At 40.9% G+C, this 24,809-nt stretch overlaps 1 protein-coding gene across 7 annotated transcripts in view; it reads right to left on the bottom strand.

The window, feature by feature from the left end:
* DAAM1 (dishevelled associated activator of morphogenesis 1) overlaps window positions 1-24,809 on the bottom strand; it is a 202,986-nt gene that overhangs the window by 116,630 nt on the left and 61,547 nt on the right. For 6 of the 7 annotated variants that reach the window (XR_008848986.1, XM_056546901.1, XM_056546905.1 and 3 more), the window contains exon 2: window positions 8,629-8,680. The gene's annotated coding sequence lies outside the window, so the exon portion shown is untranslated. The remainder of the gene's footprint in view (window positions 1-8,628; window positions 8,681-24,809) is intronic. The other variant, XM_056546902.1, reaches the window with a different exon arrangement.

Raw genomic sequence — 24,809 nt, 5'->3', positions numbered from 1 at the left:
TGCCTTTCAGTTCATCATAGAAGTAGCCCAGCCTAGACCAGTGCTTCCTAACCAGGGTGCCTCCAGCTGTTGTGAAACTACAACTCCCAGCATGCCTGGGAGTTTTAGTTTGGCAACAGCTGAAGGCACCCTGGTTGGGATACACTGACCTAGACACTGATCACTTTCCTAACAGCAGGCTCAGTGTTTCCCCTCCCCCTGCTTCTATTCTCAGGACATAGTTCTTTCAGACTGACCTGCTGTCAGATTGTGATCAGTGCAGGGCAAAGCAGGGATCTCCCCCTCCCCCTCTGCTTCTTCTCGGGACATTGGGACATCGTTCTTGCTGTTATAAACACTGAGCTGGCTGTCAGATGCTTCCCTGCCGAGGAGATGAAGACATGTGCTCAGCTAACTGGGGCTTCTATGATTGGCTGAAGCTGCACATGGGAGGTTCCCTTGCCGTGCACAGAGCTGGCTAAGCTGCAGAACTATGGGAAATTGTGACATCACGGCCCCCAGCATAATGCAGCTCAATGGGGGGTCGCAAGTCATCAGAACAGGGAGCTGCTGAACTTCCTCTCTGAACAAAGAAGCTAGAAAAACAGGTTTTACATACAAGATGGGTGAAGTCAGTGATTTACAAAGTGATATAACTTTTGCTTCTGCATTTAAAACACAATACTTTTTCTACATGGGACTTCTCCTTTAAGCATGCATTTCTCTTCACTTGTTCTACAAATCAGTTGGGGTCCCCGACCAATCAAAATGTATGCAATGTCACCGTGATGTGTCAATTATTACGAGCTTTGGACCTCTTAAAACACCTCGTGCATTTGCTCTTCCAGACTCTACTTAAAGGAGTACTCCACTGAAAACATTTTCTTTAATATCAACTGGTGCCAGAAAGTTAAACAGATTTGTAAAATTACTTCAATAAAAAAAATCCCAATCCTTCCAGTACTTAGCTGCTGTATGCTCCACAGTAAGTTCTTTTCCTTTTGAATTTCCTTTCTGTCTGACCACAGTGCTCTCTGCTGATCCCTCTGTCATTTTAGGAACTGTCCAGAGCAGCATATGTTTGCTATGGGGACTTTCTCCTGCTCTGGTCAGTTCCTGACATGGACAGAGGTGTCAGCAGAGAGCACTGTGGTCAGAAAGAAAGGAAATTCAAAAAGAAAAAAACTTCCTGTGGAGCAAATATCAGCTGATCAGTGGATTGGGATATTTTAATAGAGATAATTTACAAATTGTTTTAACTTTCTGGCACCACTTGATTTAAAAAAATAAAATTAAAAAAATAAAGCTTTTCCAGTGGAGTACCCCTTTAAGACTGGCTTGGGGTATGCCAAAAATCTTGGCATTTCTCTCCCATAGAAGACTATGGGAGCAAAAAATACACCATAAAAAATGCCATGTGGGTATAGCATTGACATATTTCTCCCCCCCCCCCCCATTTCTTCAGCAAGTCCTTGAGTCACATGATGAAAGAATGACATGACTTATCTTGATAAAAATACAGAGCGAATAAAAATGTCAAGATTAAAACCCACTATTTTTGATAAAACGCCACAAAAACCGCATCTTGGGAGTGCAAGATGACAGGGCAGTTTTTTCTGGTAAAAAAAAAAAAAATGCCAGAAAAATTAATAAATGGAAATTTAGCCTCAATAAAATATAAAACCTTAATGTAAAAAAAAAACAAAAAAAAACAAAAAACAACGGATTTAGGTGAAAGGGAAAAAAGGTCACTATGGCAGAGAGACCGCAAGCGCGTGCTGCAGTGCTGGTTGCTATAGTAACCTACCTACATTACAACTCTCAATCTCAGTAACCCCATGGGCTAGAACAGCTATATTATTAAAATACCAGCAGAACAAAATAAATGATGCAAAAGAAAGGTCTATTGCAAATACGCGGTTATAAATAAAGCACGATGCCCATGTGAGTCCGGCTTTACGCAGTGTGTAATTGCCAAGCGTTGCTGCTTTTTGGACGCCAAGTGCAACAAAACTGTTGTGTGTCTATTCTCACTAATCTGCTTAATCCAGATGTGTTTGTATTCTGAATTCTTAGAAAGTCAGCGGTAATGCCCTCCAATGGGAAAAAAACAGGACAGCAAAGCAGAATTCCTAAACAGAATGTGAATATGAGCAGATCCATAAAAAGGTTTTTCTATAGTGCATCCCGAGGGGGTAACCACTCTCATTAAAGAGATCAGTGATGTATGGAGAGTTATTTGTCAGTCAATGCTTCATGGGAAAAAAAATGTAAATTAGCTTGCATAGCATGAAAGTCCTAAATGTAATGTGGACATAAAGGTCCTGATTTACTAAGAGTGGAGTATAGTTTTCTTTGCGATTTCTTCCCAAACATATCTTTCCACGATATTTAGGCTGGGTTCACATCACGTTTTCTCCCATACGGGAGCGCATACGGCAGGGGGGAGCTAAAACCTCGCGCTCCCGTATGTAATTTATTTCAATGAGCCGACCGCAATGAAACGTTCAGTCTGGTCGGCTCATTTTTGCGCCGTATGCGCTTTTACAACCGGACCTAAAACCTTGGTTGACCACGGTTTTAGGTGCGGGGGAAAAGCGCAAAAATGAGCCGTCTGGACCGAACATTTCACTCCGGCCGGCTCATTGAAATAAATTACATACGGGAGTGCATAGAAAGGCATACGGGCGCGCGAGGTTTTAGCTCTCCCCTACTGTATGCGCTCCCGTATGGGAGAAAACGTGATGTGAACCTAAAGTTTCCCTACATTTAATTTTTTTTTTTTTTTTTTTTTTTTTTTTTTTTTTTTTTACACATGCTCTGAGCTGTGGGGTAATCTTCAGCTCAAATCCACCACATTTGCCCCCTTCTCAGCGACCAGGACCCCTTTTCCTGATGGCCACGCCCCTTTTTCCGGTTCTCTCAGTAAAATGAAGAGTTGGTCGGGGTTTTCTCAATTCTGCCAAAAATTCTGGCGCATAATTTACAACAGTAAATCAGGGCCCAAGTGTCAGTCCAGTGACATGGTCCCATGCGTTCTCCACCCAGTGGAGGTCCATGCAAGAGTCCTTTTAATTAGAATATGGCTCGTGCATGTGACTCATTGGCAGCGTACGTTGCCTCGGAAAATAAATCCCCTGGTGTGAGCTGCGTCTGCCCATACCAAACTGGGGACAGCATCACTGGACTGACACTGTACAGTCTACTTTTAGATTTTTTTTTGTTTTGTTTTTAAATATTATAGGCTGGGTTCACACCTCCGCTGGGTTCTCTATTGTTCTGCTCTGTCATTGGAGAAGAACAACGATCTGCATCACTTACATGCCAGACATAAACGCTGCAGGATGGATCTCATTGATTTTAATGGGATCCAACATTTTGCTGGAAAAAAAAAAAAAAAAAAAAGTGTAACATGCTGCCCCACATTTTAACAGAATGATCAAGTGGTTTGCCCATCTTGATATTTACAGCATATCCACCGGATATGGCATAATATTAAGAGATGTTGGTCCCACCTCCAGGACCAGCTTAAATCTTGAAATAGAAGACCCCCTGGCTCCCTTAAGCCTGGCTGTGGCCATGTGTTTTTACCCAGTTTACATAATTCCCATTAATGTCAATAGATATTAAACAGACAAGACAGCGCCAGAAAGTACAATATTTGCATAACTCCCATTGACTCTAATGGAAATTGCAATAACTGCATTGAACAGCCTGTAGGCTTATTTCGGCTTTCCCATTACCTTTATCTGCTACTAGGATGCCCTTAATCTTAAAATAGGTGGAGGTCCCAAAGGTGGGACTTGCCTCTCTGCTATTCCATAAATGTCAATATGTAATGGTCTCAAATTGTGGCCCTCCAGATATTGCAAAACTCAAATTCCCAGCATGCCCGGGCAGCCAACGGCTGTCCGGGCATGCTGGGGGTTGAAGTTTTGAAACATTCGGAGAGCCACAGTTTAAGACCACCGGGAATATGTAGTCATACCTTTTTAAAGGGATACTCCGCTCCTAGAGGATCCAAAGGATAGGGGATAAGATGTCTTATCGCGGAGGTCCCGCTGCTGGGACCCCCACGATCTCTGTGCAACACCCGACGTTCATTTATAAACACTGGGTGGTGGCGGCGGGGTTCGTGACGTAACAGCCACGCCCCTCTTCACGTCATTCCCCCTCAACACAAGTCTATGATTGAGGGGGGTGGCCGTGATGTCACGACCCCAGCTACAAGCATTCGGAATAAAACATTCTGAACGATGGGGCAGCAGAATACCCCTTTAATGGTATCTTAACGTATGCTGGTGAGGTAAAAATCCTGAACATTGTGTGAACCCGTCTTTAATTTGTAAGAAAACTACTTTATAAAAGAAAAAAAAAAAGTAAGAACATGAAACATTAAGGAATAATTCTATTACCCTATAAGCATATACTTAAAAGAAAGCTACAGAGAGCAGAGGACTCCACAGGAGAGGATCGGTGCCATGTCTACGCTCGGTCATTTTCTTTTTGATAGCCGTTCCCTATAGAAAACATGTCTAATGTGAGGGGGTCATTTATTTTTACAACAGAAGCTCTTCAAACAGCCTGAAAGTTACAGTGGAGACAATTAGAAGCATGCCTGGGTCAACGTAAACTTCAAAAGGGGAACAAAGCCTTTAACAAGCAAACCTGAAATGCTAACCAGACACGACATTTCATCAGCGATCTGTCGCAGCAAAGGGGGGTCCCAGCGGTGTTCTGCATTAGCACAGGAAAAGATTTATCAAGCAACCTCCAGTGCCAAGAGCTGATAAATCCCCCCCAGACACTTAACCCTTGTTGTGAATCAAACCTCATGCACGGCAGAGAGTGTGCGCATTAATACGGATGAATCTTTAAGGGGTAGTCCCACCTCTATATAAACGATAAGTGTATGACTGCTAGGAGTCCCATGCTGGGACCCCAAACATCTACAAAACAGGGGTCTCAAGACTCCCATCTGAATGAAACAGTGTTCACACCACTGCTGCTCCTTTCATTTTGTCTGCTAAAGTACTGCATTTTCTGGCATATAAGACTACTTTTTAACCCAAGAAAATTTTCTCAAAAGTCGGGGGTCATCTTATACGCTGGGTGTCGTCTTATAGGGCGGGTGCTGCAGTCCGCCGGGACGCCCGGGGTATGGATAGAGTTAGAGTGGGGCACCCGGGGTATGGATAGGGAGAGAGCGGCGCTGTGCCCAGAAAAACACGCATCTTTCAACCGTCCGGTCCACCCTTGTATGTATCTTATTACCGTACCTCTTTCTCTGCCTCTCAGATCTCGCTCCTGAAGACTGCAGTGAAGCGGTGCGAATGTGATCTGAGCCGGCGCAGGTGTCAATGTGCAAGTTCTGAGAGGCGGTGCAGGTGCGCATGTGCAAAATCTGACAGGCGGTGCAGGGGTGCATTTGCGAGATCAGAGGCAGAGAAGGAGGTACGGTAATGGGATACAAGAGGTGCGCACGTGCGAGATCTGAGAGGCAGAGAAGGAGGTAACGGTAATAGGATACAAGGGCGGGCTAGACGGGTGAAAAGGGCATGTACCGCTTTGATAGTTTTGGAGACAGGGAGGGCTGGGCAGACAGGGAGAGCTGACCTATCCAAGCAGGCGTTGTAAACAACACCCAGCCAATCACTGGTAAGGTACCAGACATCGCGGTAGAGGGGTAGTCTTATACGGCGAGTATATCCCAAACTTTTTAACTGTAAAAGATGGGGGTTGTCTTATACATCGGAAAATACAGTATGTCTGCTTGCGTTTCCCATTAAATAAACTGGAGCCTCCTTTTCTTAGGAAAGCATTGTGTCATTCCTCGGTTACACCTCCTGGAAATGTATAAATATAAGTTCAAAATGATAGAGAACCACTTCCTGCACCAATAAGGTGTGTTCTCTGCAAAGTGTCACAGTCAGCACTGATTGGATAGCGCCCGTAGGAAACACTGGGGTAGATTTACTAGAACATGCTATTTAAAATATATATAAATAAAAACTGTTTAACCTGACTTGCATCACATTTGTTATGCATTTTAAAATTAGACACTTCAGAGCTTCTCTCATAAAGAGGCATGGCTTATTGGGAAACAGGCAGAGTTTTGTTAAAAAAGGAGGTGTCTAAATTAATAATTGTGCATGAAGTAATGCGCCAAATTTTGTTGCATGATTTCGGCATAAAATAAACAAACTGGGTCCAAATTGAAAATAGACAGTCTACAGATGCACTTACAGTAGACTTACAGTCTTCAAATGCACCAAATTAATCCAAGTTTGCACTGAGGGCCATTTTAGACAGGCCTATGGGCTGCAGATAATAAGCACCAATCTAAGTGATCGGGGGTTGTTTGCTGAGCCTTTACAAGCGACAACCAATCTTGAGTTGTTCACACTGCCATTTAATTTAATCAATATTAGCTGCACATTCCCTGTTTACTCAGGACAATGCACAGTTGATAACAATGATAATATTGGCTTTACAAAAGATGCTATCAGCTGATCATTGGCCTCTTAGATTCCCTATGTAAAAGTTCCCTAGTCAACAATTTTGAAGAGAGCTGGTTGTAACCAGTTAGTCATACATTTCCAGGCATAATAAAGGAATTGTACAATCTTAATAAATAAACTCCAGCGTTGTTTTCTCTTTCAGGGAATGCTTAAAGGGGGTTCTCCGGTGCTTACACATGTTATCCCCTATCCAAAGGATAGGGGATAAGATGCCTGATCGCGGGAGTCCCGCCGATAGCTGTCACGCCCCCTCCCATAGGCTTGCATTGAGGGGCGGAGCGTGACGTCACACAGGGGCGGAGGCGTGACGTCACACGCCGCCGCCCCTGTGGTTGTCCGTAATCAGACCCGGAGCGAACATGCTCCTCGGACTGATTACAAATGGGGTGCCGCGTGCAAGATCCCGGGGGTCCCCAGCGGCGAGACTCCCGCGATCAGGCATCTTATCCCCTATCCTTTGGATAGGGGATAAGATGTCTAAGCACTGGAGAACCCCTTTAAAAATGGGCACTGTCAGAATCCAAAACTTTTTATATGTTGTACATCTTGACAAAACATTAACCTTTCTAATATACTTCCTAAAAAAATGTTTTATTTTATTTTTATAGAAATCATGGCTTATAAAAAAAAGACCACTAGGGGTCCCCATACAATCCAGAACATAATCCTGTCTGGCAACATCTTTGTCACAGCTAAAGCACAGGCTGGGACAGAGTCCAGGAAGTGAGGGTGGGCTAGCACTCCTCTGTGAACACTCCTGTCCAGTCTATCAGACTCCTGTCTGGAAACAGAGAGGAGGGGGTTACAGAGCAGCCTGGAGTGATTGGATGATCCAGCACAGCAAAGCAGACTTCGGGAGGAAGTGAATGTATGGTGAGTGACGGGGGGCTCAGTGCTTGCCCCAGACACATCCCTTCCTTAGCAGTGGATGTCAGAATGAGTAAGCAGCAGTACAGAGGTATTTGTGAGACAAATACAGAAGCTAGACGCATAAAGACATCTACAGAATCTGCATGACCTACTGGGTAACCTATATAAGCATTACTTTTTTCTATGATAGGCCAGGTACGTTTTAAAGAATCTTCTGGGCGTTATCTACACAATGAATTGGACTAATCTGCATGCAGACCCAGAGTATGGAAAGAAAAAAAAAAAACCTTCATGTGAACATAATCTAAAGGAAGTAGGGGTTTTCCTACCAAAAGCAATCACCACCTATCCAGCATTTGCCAATGTCATGTAGCGACATTAAAGGGGTTATCCAGGAACAGGAAAAAAAAAAATTTTCATATATCAACTGGCTCCAGAAAGTTAAACAGATTTGTTAATTACTTCTATTAAAAAATCTTAATCCTTTCAGTACTTATGAGCTTCTTAAGTTAAGGTGGTTCTTTTCTGACTAAGTGCTCTCTGATGACACGTGTCTCAGGAACCGCCCAGTTTAGAAGAGGTTTGCTATGGGGATTTGCTTCTAAACTGGGCGGTTCCCCAGACACGTGTCATCAGAAAGCACTTAGACAGAAAAGAACAACCTAAAGTTCAGAAGCTCATAAGTACTGAAAGCATTAAGATTTTTTAATTGTTGTAATTTACAAATCTGTTTAACTTTCTGGAGCCAGTTGATATATATATAAAAAAAAGTTTTTTTCCTGGATAACCCCTTTAACTGCATCACTCCCAATGGTAAAGGGGTGACAACTATAACATATATACTGGAGAACTGCTCATAATAAATTTCCTTAATATATTTAGTATATGAATGACGCTCACTAACATAGAAACAGAATAACGCTGTCTTTGTGAAAGCATAGGCCTCCACTACAATTCATAATAAAGGATTCTGTGGTTCACCTCGCCACAGCACTTCACTAAAAAAAAGGTGTTAAAAACTGTCTCAAGAATTTTCCTATAGAGTCTCTTTATGTAAAAGGAGCTTTGTTTTAGGGTTTAGCGAATTGTTTAAGAAATAAATGCATTTCTTCCTTGGTAAATCACATTATCTGCCATAATATGCTAAGATGATGAAGTGTATAACACGTTCTACAATACCGCCTGCTCCCCAGCTATGACATCCTGTACGAAAGCATGAGAAAGCATGTTACTAGACCACTCAGCATTGTTCACTTACCTACCAAGCCTCTGCACTTCTCACAGCTTAGTGACAAGGTTCACACGGGTGCCTGAAAAGAAAGAAAATACATTTTTTATTTGCATAGACCTGGTATTCTTTCAAACATGGTAAAATCCATACATGGCTCAGGAACTAACAATATATATTTTTAATACATCCAGTCTACATAAAAAAAAAATATATATATATATATATATATATAGTATTTGGACCAAACCAATCGCAACTTGTATAAATAGTATTGAGTCAAAATGGACAACAACGTTACCATAAATGCATGTATGTATCACTGATCAGTGTTTTTCCCAAGCAGTGTGCCTCCAGCATGCTGGAGTTGTAGTTTTGCAAAAGCTGGAGGCACACTGCTTGGGAAACACTGGACCAGATGTTTCTAAGGACCTCTGCTTAGCTCCTGTAAAATACTGAGTACCCACCCCATTCATGTCAATGGGATCCGTTGGATACGGCAGTGTAAGCTGTGCTTCAACCCATTCAGAGTCAAAATATATATGGGTTTGAGCACAATGGCAATGTGAACTTTGGCTTTAGCTTATATTTATATATACCATCTGAAATAATCTAAAGTAAAACACCTCAAGATGAACCTTAGAGGGGAAAAAAATAAAATTTAAACACACATTCTCACATTGGGCCCCTATAATACCACTACACCCCTATAACATCACTGCACTAAACCTGACTTACGCATTTGGTCTCGCAGACAACAATGACAAGTACTGCAGCATAGATGACAAATATTTGCAAATGTACAAACATGATTCAACATTGTTCACATTGCATCAGTACACACGTACTTGCCTACTGATGTTGGTTGGACATAACAATGGAAAGTTCCCATTTAGGGAGGCTTCTCGCAGGTTATAACAATTCCTGCACATAAGTAGTTAGTACTGTCACCATTCATACTCTCCTAAAATATATGGATCTCTGGCCCCAAAGCATGTGTGATAGAGAATTCATTTCCAGAACTCTGAAATATGTTGATGTGAAATAATGAGAAAAAAATCAGATAAAAAAAGATGTGAAAAAGTATTTGAGAAATAGGGAGTGGACACAGTAGAAATGAAGATCCTGGAATGCTTTGAGAGAAAAACAAAAGATTTTAGACCAGCACGGATTCTACTAGTTCCATCTTGTCTGCCAGACACCACAAGGACTGTCAGACATGAAAATGTTCTGACAGTCAACTCACAATGTTATCTGCAAACACCTCAAAAAGGTCACAGTGGAAACAGACATATCAGCCGTGTATACAGCAACGTGAAATGAAACAGCAACTGACATACATCAGGTTCTCACCGACTTATAGGCCCCAAACATTTGCCATCTCCCATCAACAACCATACAATTTGTTAATTAAAAGAAATATGAACGAGATATACAATAGTGTAAACCCTGTGTGTCTGATATGAGGTTCATGAGGAGAGGAAGGTCTACACGCAAAAGGTCCACATCCCATTACCACATGGTTGGATGAATCCGTGTACAGACCTAGAAACTAAAGGAGGAACCAGCCCAAATGTCATAGCATTCTTCTATCATACAAGGGATAGGCAAACAAACCTAGATCGTGCTTGGATATCCTATTCATGGTCCAGGAGCAAGCAGAGAAATTGCAAGGACATAACAATAACTGCTTTCAACCCTAGGTAAAGCAACAGGAGCTGAAACATATTTTTAGCAGTTTAAGGCTGGGTTCACATCTATCTGGCATCCGGCACAGTTTACCTCCGGCATGCAACGGAGGGAAACGGATGCTAGAACTGATCCCACTCATTTAAAATTGAAAAAAAAAAGGAAAAAAGAGGCGCGCTCATAGTGTGATACCGTCTGTGTGTAGCGGGCAAGTGCGGGTTAATGCACCTTACCGTAGCGGGTTGTGCTGTGGGCACAACACCTTTGTCTGCCTTTAGAATCGCACGGAGCCGTTGATTTCCCGAGTCTGAGATCCCAGCGTTTGGCAGTGTTAGGTAGGTGGCTGCCTCTGCATCCTTAACCGCGACTGGCAGGTCCGGTTAGACGTGTAGAAATTGGGAGAAAAAAAATTTGGGATGAGATACGGCGCCTCCTCCGGTGTGGTTGGTATGGTGATACCAACCACACCGGAGGAGGCACCGTATCTCATCCCAAATTTTTTTTCTCCCATTCATTTAAAATGGGACAGTTCACAATCATCCAGCGTCTCAATTTTACGCCAGAGAGCACCGGACAGGGGAACTCAGCTTGCAATAGACGCCAGATGCAATACAACTGATGACAACTTGTCATCAGTTGTGGCATCAGTTGCACCTAGATTTAGGCTGAGTTCACCTATGCCGGACATATGTGAACCCAGCCTTAATGGCAGATTTTTTACCACTTCCTGATGTCGGTTGACCATTTTGTAAACTGATATCCATGCAAGATTATGTTAATATCAGAAAAGAAGTCAAAGTTAAATTAGTCTATGTTACGGTATGCCATCATACACAGCGGCTTACCCACGCTGTGTTCGTTCATCTCAATGGAGTGGACCAAACGTATTCTACTAGTGCTGCATTTTCCAGTCCCATTAAAAAAAACTATACACTCAGAAATGGACTAAAAGTTGTCACAAGTAGACTGTTTGGTCCATTGAACAGGGCACACCACAATATACTTCATCACACCATTTTAACATTATGCTGATGTATCCCCTGAACCTATGCTATTTATCTGATGTAAATATAGCCTACAACTTCACCTGTTGTCTTGCATTTATTTGACTTTTGTTGGGTGCAGTCTTTGGCAATACTCGGAAAGTTAAGTGATGCCAAATGACAGATAAGCATTCCTCACAGTAGCCCAGACCATGCCACGGATCAGGGCAGAGAACTGGGAATTATTGTCTTTGTTATGGATGACAATGCCATAAGACAATGTTAACAAACCAACAAACATATATACTGTATGGCCAGCTTTCTTCTATTCATGTATTAGAAACGATATACTTCATAGGACAACAAATGATTCTACTTTCCTGAAGCCATAACATCAATGAACAGGTTGGACATTGATCAACTATTAAAAAAAATATATATAACTAGATCTTTAGGAAATTCCAAATTATTCTAATAAGTCTACAGTAAATACATTGCAGAACTACTTTCTGTATGTCTGTAAATATACAAAGGCAGGCACTGTGTCTGCAGCACATTTACGGATCTGCAGATATTAGCACTCAGGAAAACAATAAAGCCAAACGTAAAGCACCAAGAGGCAACCGATCGCCAATAAAGATATTTACTCGCCTGAACGGCCTTGGTCTGGGGACTTTCAGCAAGGTTTGCAAAGGTCAAAAAAGTGTGAAACATCAGGGGTCAGGTTGATAAACAAGCAGGGAAAAGAATCATGTGACAAGTAAAATCTTGCATATTGCTGGGATAGACTATGATGGATACTATGCTATCCATTTGACTAACAAATGTTCTTTTCTACGCTCCATCAGACCTGCATACATCCTTTATTTTTTAAAGTGCTTAAAGATTACTATATATTCTGTAGTACTGGCCTCCAACCAGTGGAGACCCTCTGCTCTGGGTCTACAGCTCCCAGTTGGCTTAACTAGACCCCATTGGGTATATGGCTTCGTTGCAGAGTGCTACCCTTTCCTTAGATCTGATATATTGGATACATGGAGTCTGTTTCCTTGGCCCTGCACCCATATATTTTTCCTGTTACTAGAATGACAATTTTGGGGGTAATTTTGGTATATCTAGTATGTTGACATGTGGTGGATATGTAGAAGATTTTCCCAATTAACTTCGATAGGGTAAAATTTTGCAAATAATCCACAGCAGATCAGCAACAAGCAGAGTGTGAACATAACCAAAAGGTGTTCCCTCAAAAGTTCTAGCATACCTGGTCTATGTGCATTAGAGTTGTTCAGTGGGGTCTTCTGCCCTTTTCCTAAGACCACTTTAAAACTGGTGCTGTGCCAGAATTGCAAATACATCCTGTTCTCTAGTCAACAGTCTAGTACAGGATATAGAAACTGCTGACTGAATGATCACACCCTAGTATGTAAAACATAAGGAGGCAACCCCTTAAAAGAACAGGACATGGGACATAGATAAAGTGCATGGGTAGAGTCAATAACAGACTAGGCTGACCATAATGGCTTTAGACTCTTTTCTCCACACAAACAGTCATCACTGGGAGTCTGTGGGAAAGTGTGTACACAATAATTAATGGATATATTCCTTTCTAAAAAATGTAGGATCATATGCAATGAAAACCAAGATCATGCATAGTCAATGACAACCAAGATAAAGACACTGCGCACATATCTGACACCAATGAATAGGTCACAAAATGAAGCTATATAGGGATTTTTTTGTGATTTAAAGTATATGTGTATTTTCATACCTATAGTGCAATGGAAACACAGGGCAACTGAGGTAAATGAGAAATTTTCAAAACCGCTGGCATTGTCAAATTCTATGCATATGTAACATTAATGGTGATACAGCCATGACCTTGAGATAACTTGCGAAAAGCCTTGCAGCCCCCGCTGAGGTCATGTCTCACTTTTATAATCAGTGACTACCTGCTGACAGCTCTGAAACCAACCAACAAACCTGTTATCAGGCGTCAGCCCAAAAAGAAGCCAGAGAGACTATAACCGCACTCTGCCTGTTGTAACGTGTCTGGTTTTACAGCAGGATGCATCTTTACACTTCAAGTACATGGCGAAAGATTGTAAAAATGTATCTTTATAATATTGCCAAAGGTTCTTAATATTAAAAGGGGTACTCCAGTGAAGTATACATATATTCATATAAAAAAAATAAAAAATAAAAGCTCCAAAAGCATATGTTCCCTGTTAACCATCCTGCCTGATCTGCATGGCTCCTGTGGCCTCTGTCGTCTTCTCTGACTGCTTGATATTCTTTCCCATCCTTCCCTCCCTTCGCCCACATCTCCCAGCAATCATTGCAGCTCATTTGCCAGCCAGCTCACTCTGAGAGCAGACCCCACCCTCCTGCTTTGAGCAGCAAAGAGAAGGTCAGTGTCTGATTGGCTGAGGCTGCATACGCCTCCCAGTTCTCAGCACTAAAGAAAGCATGACTCATCAGTGCGGGGCAGAAACCACACACAGTCTGTCTCTTAGGAGGGTGGGGGCTTCTTTCAGTGAGGGATTTGGACAGAGACAGAGCGGATGGCTGGATGAGGTCATTCCATCATTTCGTGTATGCAAGTGACAACCAAACAAGAGAAACTGCTCTATATAGCTAATGAATGAGATTTATACAAATTAAATAGGTTGACGAGAGGTAAAGGATGGGCTATGGGTTTAGTTCCCTGGAGTACGCCTTTAAGGGGCAGTCTTCTGAACTGATGCATTAATAGTATCTATTGGATACATCTGAATTGGACTTTCAGGGAGTAAGGGTGTAATCGATGCAAAAAGTATCCCATAAGCAATCACAGATAGGGTATGGAGCTTTTGGCACAGAAATAATTTGTCACTAACAAAACATGCTCATTATACTTGGGCCGTCATTATTCAATACCCCATACTGATTACGCCATATCTGGTTTTTACTGCACTGTAATGTGTACAAAATATGAGGGCGCATTAGAATTATAAACACTTATAACAAGGGTGAGATGAGGAGGTTTATACTATAAATACATGAAGAATATCCAAAGCAGGATGCAAATAACCCAGCGTATGGATTATACTGTAGTCCAAAGGGATGGACATGTGAACATAAAACTTATTGTTTGTAATCTCTTACTGGGTCACTCACTTTTTAGGGCCTATTCACGTGATAGAAGTTTAAAGCCACTCAAATCAAAAACTGCAGCCCAACGGCACAAGGACAAGTGTAGATACTCCATCGGGAGACCGAGCAAATGTCTAGTAAAATCAGTGGAATTATGATCAGCTGTTCTCACAAGGGAAAGGTTATGTCAGGGATATATTTCCATTGAAAATTTAGTCAACAAATCTATGGCAAAGAATCTAGTAGAGGCCTGCCTGGTCTCCCAGAGGAGGAGAAACTGTAAGGCCAGGTTCAGACTACGGAATCTCCAGGCAAAAAATTTCCGCCCGGAGATTCCAAGTGCGGCCAGCGCCGGCTGAATCAGTCAGCGCTAGGACCGCGCGGACACTGCAGTCTCCAATAGACTGCAATGTGTTCCGCGCGGATTTCCGCCTGAAGAAAGAGCACCGCCTTTCTTCAGGCGGAAATTTCTAAGCGGATTTTCAAAGCGGATTTTCCGCTTCACAAATTCCGAAGTGTGAATTTGTGAACGGAAACCCATTCACTACACTAGACATTTTAGCAAGCGGAATTTCTGACGGAAATTTTACGACTGAATTTCTGTCAGAAATTCCGTAGTCTGAACCTAGCCTTTAAAGGTGCCCATAAGCTTTAGATAGTGGTCATTCTGAGGGAGACGGGAATAAGCCACTAAAAAAAACACCTCTGGTATTTGCTTATCTCCCATGAGAAGAGGAGAAGAAAAGATTGTTGCAATCCAGCAAGCCTGACCTACTAGTCTACCACGGCTGGCCCATTCCTCCATCCCCAAAATGAAAATAGGTGGAACTTTATACTAGTACAACACATAAAAACACTCAATTTAGCAAATCTCCCCCAATATGTCAAACCTACGACCTGCTTTACTAAGCTATTCTTAAGTGTGAAAAAAAAGACATCCCTAATAGGACAAGGGTGGATTTAAACAAGAAGTAATGCAAGTGAGGGTCCTTTGGTGGCTGCATTGAAGTGTCATACGTCATGAAGCCAGTGTGATACAGTTCTTACACTGTTAACACAAAGTACCATTTTATATTAAAGGGGTAGTCCGGGAAAAAAACTTTTTTCTTTTAAATCAACTGGTGGCAGAAAGTTAAACATATTTGTAAATTACTTCTATTAAGCAATCTTAATCCTTCCAGTACTTATTAGCTGCTGAATGCTACAGAGGAAATTCCTTTCTTTTTGGAACACTGATGACATCACGAGCACAGTGCTCTCTGCTGACATCTCTATCCATTTTAGCAACCATGCATAGCAGATGTATGCTAAGGGCAGCATGGTGGCTCCGTGGTTAGCACTGCTGCCTTGCAGTGCTGGGGACTTGGGTTCAAATCCCACTAAAGACAACAATAAATAAAGCGTTATTATAATAACGTCAGCAGAGAGAACTGTGCTCGTGATTTCATCAGAGAGCTTTCCAAAAAGAAAAGAATTTCCTCTGTAGTATTCAGCAGCTAATAAGTACAGGAAGGATTAATATTTTTTAATAGAAGTAATTTACAAATGTGTTTAACTTTCAGCCACCAGTTGATTTTAAAGAAAAAAGGTTTTCACCGGAGTACCCCTTTAAAGGGTACCTATGTCACAGTGCCAAGGCAGAAGTGGTGGTGGTCTGGGTGTTGAGAGCCCCCTACTGATCACTAGAACACAGAGTTCTGTGCCACTAATTTAATTTCGATCAGTTCAACTAGGAGCCAGTTGATTTCCTTTAGATCTTCTAGACTCTACGAAATTACGGGACACAGCATTCGGATGGGCACTTCTGTCTCCAGGTGCTTCTGATTGTTGGGGGTCACACATCTAGACACCCACTAAGCAAAGTTATTTTTTATTATACAGAAACAAATTGATAAGTATTCAACATATTGTGCACACATCAGTCCTTGTCTCTACAAGGACCCAGCCAATAACCAATCCACCCGATCTCACAGTTGACCCGACGGAAGAACAGACATATCAGAGTCCTGTTAAAAACATATTTATAGCCTGTAAACAACTAAACAGAAAATCTGTAGATTGCAAAACCTCCATGTGATGATCAGCTGGTGGTTGTGATAACGTCCACATTATCTATGAATGACTTCTCCTTTAGTCACCTGACCCATATTTTCACAGTAATATTTGTGCGTATACTTCCCCACAAGATTAACATACCTTCCTGATCCTCAGGTTTATGAGTGATGGCCTGTGCCAATCCGAGTCCACAGCAGCAGATCCCTCAATAAACTAGGTCTCTGTACGGAGCATTACACCGACATGCCGCATATTAAAACTTACATGACAAATTCCAGATAAGTCGCAGATCTATTTTACTTTCAAGTTTATATCCTCAGGAGACAGGGTTTAAAGACTGCCTGGCCAGACATTTCCTCTTGGACCCAGGTGTACAGGATACATTTGGTTCCCAGTGTTTATTCAGTTATGTTACTTGTTTCCTTATTGGGAGGAACTTGTTTGGGGAGTAAAAAAAAATCTGCAACTATGACAGGAGATAGTGTATAAACCATACGAGATACGGATCTGAAAACAACCACAGGACAAGGCTGGATAAAGTACCTGAAGAAGTACAACCGCATTCTTTACATAAAGGACTACAATAGGGCCAACCAACCCAAATCCATTATCTGGCCTCCGAATAAAATGTATCCTTAGATTTTGCTTCTTTGTGAATTAGGCTGGGTTCACATCCCATTTTTGCTGCTTTCAATCTGTTTTTCTAAAAAAAAAATTAAAAACAACGGATGGAACAGTATCGGAAAAAGTAAACCGTATGCGTTTTTAAACTGTATACTGTTTAAAAAGTGCATACAGTTCCGTCCGTTTTTATTTTAAAATAACCCATACGTTTTTGAAAATGTCCATTTTTAATGGGAGGGGTGTTGGGTGGGGACTTTAGGATGCAAATGCGCATGTGCAAAGTAAAAACCGTATACGGTTTCCCGTATGGAACTGTATACACGTGCATTTCCCATTGACGTCCATGTAAAAAAAAAACGTATGCGGTTGCAGTACGGTTTTTAAACCGGAGACAAAAACGTGGTTTTTGTCTCCGGTTTAAAAACCGTACTGCAACAGCATACCGTTTTTTTTTTTTTTTTTTTTTTTTTTAACATGGACGTCAATGGGAAATGCACATGTATACAGTTCCATACGGGAAACCGTATACGGTTTTTACTTTGCACATGCGCATCTGCATCCTAAAGTCCCCACCCAACACCCCTCCCTTTAAAAATGGACAACATTTTCAAAAACATATGTTTAAAAAAAAAAAAAAAAACAGACAACTGTATGCACTTTTAAAAACAGTATAGAGTTAAAAAATGCATACGTATTACTTTTTACGATACTTTTCCATCCGTTTTTTGCCATATGGTTTTCTTTAGAAAAACAGATTGAAAACAGCATGACAAAAACGTGATGTGAACCCAGCCTTACAGTGTGTCTGGTGAGACCCGATACCCCTACTGACCATGCATGTTTTTGGGAAGTTCAGGAGAGCTATTGAATGTATGAATATTAGGTTGACGGCTCTCACGGGTATGATCCACAAATTCAAATCAGGACCATAAGAAACAAATTCAAGGGGGAAACAGGAAGTCCAGCTGCACCCCTACATCTAGGTTAAGCCTCATGGTTCCAGACTACATCATTGCACCAAAAACTCAGCCAAAAGGAAGAAACCCAACTGTGGACGGCAGATTCAGGGGTCTTGCCTCCTGGTTCGTATAGGGCAGTCAGCTTTCTTCATTCTAATTTATTAGCTCATTTGCATATGTTTATTCCCAGAGATTGCCTGACCTATAGGATTCCTTACACCAGCTGCCAGTCTCCTCAAGGAGATAAAGCAACCCACAGACCATGTAATATGTCAACACAAAACTGTATTATGGAAGTATTTTCCGCTAGACCTAAACCAAGCAAAAATATATAAAGTAAAAAAAAAAAAAAAAAATCACACTGCAAAGAAACACAATATTTTTGACGCATACCAAGATGGTATAAAAAAAAAAAAAAAGAAAAAAAAAAGGGACACAATTCTTTGTTGAATTTCATAATAATGCTAGTAATGAGACAAGGACATGTCTATCTTTGGAAGTCCCCCTGATGGTGAATGGAACCACGACTGCAGAGGACACAAGCTTCAGCAGATGGCTGTTCTTTTGCCTTATGCATAACCAATCAGCAAATTATCTCTAATTAAAAAATAAGAGAAAAACTCTTGCTTTGTAGGTCGGTCTTGTGGGAAGACTACCGTCTTTGGCGACTGAACAGCTTTTCCACAATACATAGACTTTTATATTTTTCGACAGTGAACGTTTTACACTGATAGATAGAATGCAGGTTGCCGTGAATGACCATCTGCTTTCTGCTAATAGATGTGAAGGGTAATTATTTTGTTCCACTGTTCTGATAAATCTCAGTGCTACCATGCATAGCATGAGGGCGATAAGGAAACGACTGTATTTGCAATCATTGTATAGGCTCACCACCACTTGACCCTTTCATTTAAGCACTACATGAAACATCTAACACATTACTCATCTGGAACTATAATGCATCATTGATTCTTCATTAATAACCAATGCCTTGGGGGAGGGGGGCTTGAGCGGCCAACTTTCTAGAGTGTATAAGGTCCACTTTGCTTACCACTGACAGATGTTGCCAATGGAGAGAAGGGTAGGGTGGGTTGGATTTTACCACCCGACCCTATGGCTCTGCGAGGGAAAAGCCACTGTCACTGTCTGGCTGTGGCTTACTCCTCCCCACATAGGCCACACTGAGCATTCTGAAGTGTGAGGAGGTCGGGAGAGATAACTGTTGATCGAACTAACTTTCGTCCGTCATCTGAGGAAACTGTGCCCATATACTTTCTATGTTTATCCAACAAATAAATATACTTTAATTGCCAGTTTATCCCATACATGCATGCTTTGTTTGGCTGAGCATGCATGTGTTCTTAATGCATGTAGGCGGCAGCCTATCTTCTTTGAGAACAAAAAGATTGGCCATTAAAATTCACAGGTCTGTTCCTTCCCCTCCCTCCCCAACAGTACGCATCATTAAAATAAGACAGTCAGCAGGCTGAAGTTGTTCTTATGGGTCTAGGCATTTTAAACAGGTTATCTCAAGATTAAAATGTATCACCTACCCACAGGATAGGTGTAAAGTGTACGATTAGTACTTCCACAATCAAGATGGGGGTGCCCCAGCATTTGGGCCCCTCACCAATTATGCAAGTGGAAGTCCTTTGTCCATCGAGTGAATGGACTGGCAGTCACCACTTCATTCACTCACTATCGGACTGCTAAAGCTAGCCAAGTACAGCGCTCGGCTGTCTTAGGATGTCACATACAGAATGCTTAAAGTGGCCGTTTAACATGTGCACTGCTGATTCATTTACTCATGGGACAGAAGGACCCCAATTCTCTCAGTAGAGGTTCCAGACCTCCCACTGATCAGCTACTTCTTACCTATCCTCTGGATAGGTGAGAAGTTTTAATATTGGGATAAACCCTTTAACACTTCTGTGAATAATTTACTGCTCTGTCACATACAAAAATAAATAAATTAAGAGAATGCTTCATGACAAGGACAATAGATTGTTTATAGTTGCACAGGTTCCAGTACCGCACTCGCCTAGATAAGTTGCGCCTACGGAGCACAACTACCATGTGGGATGTTTAGGCAATGTATAAGCCGCAGCCCGCTTCCTTTCAGATAACTTTTGGAGTAGCACTCTCATATACTCTTCACCTAATGTGAAAACATTACACACCAAACACAGGCTCCAAGTCTTTGCAAGAAGAGAGAGTTGGAGGAATAAAATTAAAGCATGCCAATGCATCCAGAATTACAAACATTTCTAGGGCCATTGACCTGAGGAAGTGGGCAATGTGGCCCTAGAAACCCATTATCCACTTTTTACTGATGCATATGCTTTATTAATAATAAAGAGATGCACAGGTATCCTTTCATTTATTTATCCATTTTATATGAGAGTATGCGAGAGTTAGACCAATTGGAAAGAATGCATGTCATTATAGGCATTTGGTGCAGATAGTGAATAGATAATCAGTACAAAATAATAATAACAACTGCAAAGTTGCCATACCATGTTCTTTAGTGCACTTTAAAGGGGTACTCCGGTGGAAAACTTTTTTTAAATGAACTGGCGCCAGAAAGTTAAACAAACAGATTTGTAAATGACTTCTATAAAAAAATCTTAATCCTTTTAGTACTTTTTAGCAGCTGTATGCTACTGAGCAAATTCTTTACTTTTTGAATTTATTTTTCGTGTTGTCCACAGTGCTCTCTGCTGACACCTCTGTCCGTGTTAGGAACTGTCCAGAGCAGCATAGGTTTGCTATGGGGATTTTCTCCTGCTCCGAACAGTACCTGATACGGGCATCAGGTGTCAGCAGAGCGCACTGTGGACAACACAAAAAATAAATTCACAAAATAGAGATTTTCCACTGTAGCAAACAGCTGCTAAAAAGTACTGAAAGGATTAAGATTTTTTAATAGAAGTAATTTACAAATCTGTTTAACTTTCTGGCACCAGTTCATTTAAACAAAAAAGTTTACCCAAGAAGTACCCCTTTAACACAGAACAACATTATAGGATTTTGGCATGGACTATGCCCAATAGCAATGCCCAATATACACCGACTGGTTAGACATCAAGCAGAGAAAAAGAAAAAAAGAAAAAAGAAAAAAAAAGGATTCAAAAAGTTGTGCTTTAGATTAAACCTGAAAAATTACTTTGAGAATCTGAAGCTCAGATTCTATTTTTGCTGTGTTTTGAAGAATAAAGTTGCATTTCAACAAACGCCCCCTACTCTGCACAGTTTGGGCAAACACCTCCGCAGTCTTTCCAACCAACTGTTTCCCACTGACAACCATCAGAAGAAAGGATGTAAGCGGCACTGTGCTGGTTTCAAGCCGTCACTCTTTGAAATCAGTTCAGTTTGCCTTTCAATTCTCCTGGGTTGTCAGTGCAATGTGGATAATAGAGTATTTGCAGCATGAGATGATAACGCGTTCTGCACAGATGACAATATTTTATTGTTTAAAACTATTTTCTCTCTCTCTCTCGGGAAGCAAGGTCAGGATCGGTTTTCCTGTTGAAACGAGAACAAACACAGAAAGAAAACCATTTGTTTAGTGTTTATACAAGTATTCTACAGCTCATCGAATAAAAAAAAGTGCTAAAGTTACTAACAGCAGAGCATAAGACAGATCTCTAAAGGAATACTCTGCAAATACTGAAAAAACTGTTGTGGCGCCCTCTAGTGTCCTGACTCCCCACTGGATTATGAAATCGGCCACTGAAGGAACAGGCTTTTGCATCAATGTATGAGAAAATGTATGAGAAGGTGGTGGGGGTGGTGGGGGGGGGGGGGGTTAGATTTTTTGGGGATCTGCTGGCAACAATCCGGGTTCACATGCAGTAAATACTGTAAATTGGTAAATTTTCGGCAACTGAAAGTTGGTTTCGGTGTAACTGCGGCGGCTGCAAAAAAATAAAAAATCTCAACGTCTGTAGCTTAATACATACATTAGACAGAGTAAGCAGAAGTCACCATTTTCAGCAGGATCGGGCCGTTCACCTAATAAGGCAGTGTTTCCCAACCAGGGTGCCTCCAGGTGTTGCAAAACTACAACTCCCAGCATGCCTGGACAGCCAACGGCTGTCCAGGCATGCTGGGATTTGTAGTTTTGCAACATCTGGAGGCACCCTGACTGGGAAACACCGTAATAAGGAGTATGTTGGTCTCCTGACACTCCTCTTAGGGCAGTTGTCAGGTTTAATAAGGATTGGGCATTTGGGATTTCAACAAAACAATCCTTTTGTTCTTAGGGAGATAAGCTGTCACTAGAGAAAATTGGCAGCAGCCTACCCAGCTTTCCTCCAATAAAAACACAAGCATGCTCGGCCGAGCTGAATGAGCATGTGTATGGGAAGGGAGGATTTGGAAACACAGCCATCGTTTGGATAACTTTGGAAGGATACCACAATCATGGGCCACAGATGTTTTTTCAATTATTTAGCCTACTAATTATTGGGCCTACATTTAGTGAAAACCTCATCATACTAGCCGAAGGGTATGCCCGGATATACCGCAGAAAAGAGAGGGGTAATTTGTGGGACCGTATTTAAATCCCACAAAATAACAGAATATATTTTAAAACTGGCAGAATGTAGTCATGAGGAGACCACTGAAGCCCGGTATATATCAGCATACTGTTCTGCTGGTATGCCTAAATATACCTGGAACGAAGGCTCCCAATTAAAGGGGTTATCCAGGGAAAAAAATTAAAAATAAATAAACTTATTTTTATATATCAACTGGCTCCAGAAAGTTAAACAGATTTGTAAATTACTTCTATTAAAAAAAATCTTAATCCTTTCAGTACTTATGAGCTGCTGAAGTGGAGTTGTTCTTTTATGTCTAAGTGATCTCTGATGACATGTGTCTCCGGAACCGCCCAGTTTAGAAGCAAACCCCCATAGCAAACTTCTTCTACTCTGTGCAGTTCCCGAGACAAGCAGAGATGTCAGCAGAGAGCACTGTTGTCAGACAGAACAACTCAACTTCAGCAGTTGATAATTATCGGAACAATTAAGATTTTTCTAATAGAAGTAAATTTACAACTCTGTAATTTTCTAGAGCCAGTTCATACAATATTATATTATATTATATTATATTTTTATATATATATATATATATATATATATATATATATATATATATATATATATATATATATAAAGTTTCCCTGGAATACCCCTTTAAGTGTGAAGCATTAGATGGCTTCCACTTGAAATGTTGCTGATATGTGCCAAAAGGCATGAGTTCAGCCCTTACCCAAAGTGCAAGCAACTGTACTACAAAACACATTAGTAAAAAAAAAAAAATATATATATATATATATATATATATATATATATATATATTTAATGACTGCAACTTTTGCACAGCGAAGTCGGTATGCAGCCTTCATAGTGTATGTAGTGTTACACACATAGCTTACTTCCCTATGGCACCATGATTGAGAGTTCAGAGTGCTATGGTACCTACTAACTCAATGCATGTTATGGGTTAATAAGTTGCATTTACAGCAAGGGTTAATATGATCCATTTCCAAAGAAGGATCACTAACCTCTTTATAAATAAAATGATTAAATAAATAAAAATTTAATAAAAAAAAAAAAATAGCAATAAATAAAAAAATTGAATTTAAAACGCAAACAATGAAACAGGCATTAGGACTGACTGGCATAAGGTACAAGATCCATAGAGCAGACATAAACTGGGACGGTCTTGTAAAAGGTTACATTTCAAAATCAGCAGCAGAAATTACAAAGATACTATAGGTGTGAACGAATCCTTAAAGGGGTACTCTACTGGAAAAAAACATTTATTTTTATTTTTTAAATCAACAGGTGCCAGGAAGTTAAACAGATTTGTAAATTACTTCTTTTAAAAAATCTTAATCCTTCCAGTACTTATCAGCTGCTTTTATGATTCACAGGAAGTTCTTTTCTTTTTGAATTTCCTTTCTGCCTGACCACAGTGCTCTCTGCTGACACCTCTGTCCATGTCAGGAACTGTCCAGAGTAGAAGCAAATCCCCATAGCAAACCTCTCCTGCAATGGACAGTTCCTGACATGGACAGAGGTGTCAGTAGAGAGCACTGGTCAGACAGAAAAGAAATTTCAAAAAGAAAAGAACTTCCTGTGGAGCATACAGCAGCTGATAAGTATGGGAAGGATTAAGATTTTTAAATAGAAGTAATTTACAAATCTAAGAAGAAAGCAGGTAGATGCCAGCGATTAAGAAACTTCACCTTTTATTCGATTCACGTTAAAACATCAACATGGAGAGACTTCAATAAGGCAAACTATTAAAATCCCAGGAATCAGAGCCAAGCATGACGCATTTCAGGTCATGTGACCTTTCATCAGCTGCATTCTTGCATCTGATGAAAGGTCACATGACCTGAAACGCGTAATGCTTGGCGCTGATTCCTGGGATTTTAAATAGTTTGTCTTATTGAAGTCTCTCCATGTCAATGTTTTTAACGTGAATCGAATAAAAGGTGAAGTTTCTTAATCGCTGGCATCTACCTGCTTTCTTCTTATCCTTGGAGGACTATTTTGCCGTGCGGTGGCCGGGTGAGCTCCTATTTTTGCTAATTTACAATTCTGTTTAACTTTCTGGCACCAGTTGATAAAAAAAAAAAAAAAAAAAAAAAAAAAAAATTTGATTTTCACCGAAGTACCCCTTTAAAGATCAGATATTTGTTACTAAAACAGCTCTTAGAGACTAAAAGCAAATCCAGCCGATTCTCCTGATTCTA

Source organism: Hyla sarda, chromosome 11 (genome assembly GCF_029499605.1).
Source record: "Hyla sarda isolate aHylSar1 chromosome 11, aHylSar1.hap1, whole genome shotgun sequence".
NCBI classification, from domain to species: Eukaryota; Metazoa; Chordata; class Amphibia; order Anura; family Hylidae; genus Hyla; species Hyla sarda.
This window is presented reverse-complemented; position numbering and strand designations above follow the sequence as displayed.